This window comes from Corapipo altera, unplaced genomic scaffold (assembly GCF_003945725.1).
Source record: "Corapipo altera isolate COAL_440 unplaced genomic scaffold, ASM394572v1 49, whole genome shotgun sequence".
NCBI classification, from domain to species: Eukaryota; Metazoa; Chordata; class Aves; order Passeriformes; family Pipridae; genus Corapipo; species Corapipo altera.
In genome coordinates this window covers 20,291,730-20,292,836 of record NW_020884879.1, presented here as the reverse complement: position 1 = coordinate 20,292,836, position 1,107 = coordinate 20,291,730, and positions in this window count along the sequence as shown.

Genomic DNA, 1,107 nt, shown 5'->3' with positions numbered 1-1,107 from the left:
GGAAAAGCAAGAAAACTCATAGGTCAAGATATGGAACAGCTTAGTAAGTGAAAAAGCAAGAGACGAGAGAAGGAAAACAGAACAAGTGATGCTCAGGCCGTCACTGTCCACCCCCTGTGGGTAGACCAATGCCTGCCCAGTTCCCAAGAAAAAGGTGGTTAACTTCACTAAACACCCTCCTCTCTGTTCCACCCTGGAGCACAATGTTACACAGCGTGGAGTACCTCTCTCCTTGGCTCAGCTGTGTCATCTCCCCACCTCTTTGGCACCCCAAGTTTGTTCACTGGGGTGGAACAGAAAAGGTCTCAATGCTGTGCAACCACAGGTCTGGACCGCAGCCCCATCCAGCCTGCTAAGAAGAAAATTAACTCCACCCTGGCCAGACCCAGTACTATAGATAACAAAGTATCTCAGAGAGGGAGAGTGATGGAATCTTCCAGCTGAAGAAGTGCAGTTTTGTCACTGTTGTGTGTGTCATAATATATTCAGTAGCAAAAAAAAATATACCCCTGTGTCTTGGCCTAGAAATATGCAGAGAGAGAGTTTACCTGAACTTTAACATTTGAGAAGCCTTTGCAAGAATACTGTAAAAATTCTGTAAACAAGAATGATTTCTTTCTTCCAAAAAGAAAAAGGAGATATTTGGTAGAACATTAATTTATAATCTGGAAAGATTAAGAAAGTCTTCTTAAAATTCTAGGGGGGAGAGGAGGAGAGAGTCAGTCATGGAGAAACAAAAAAACTGTAAAAGGCAGTATGAGATTTCCAGAAGAGAAAGGTGGTCTAAATCTGGGCAAGGGGACAGACTCCTGAAGGGAGAGAAAAGCATTTTTAAATTTGCCGTGCCTCGCTGGGGCACAGGGTGGAGGTAATGATTCATCTCTGGGTCCATTAAAGGGAAGGGTTCCCACGATACAGCCTCCATAAAACACAAAACAGACCCGTACTTCATAAACTTTTAGGTTTGGTGATGTGTCGATGTTTCTGCATTCCTGTTGTACTTGATCCTTGTCCGTTGGCGTTTGTCAGCTGACAAACCTACGTTAGAATTTCTTACCTGCTTTGTATTGTTTTTAAAGAAATGTTTGGCGGTGTAGATTATTTCTC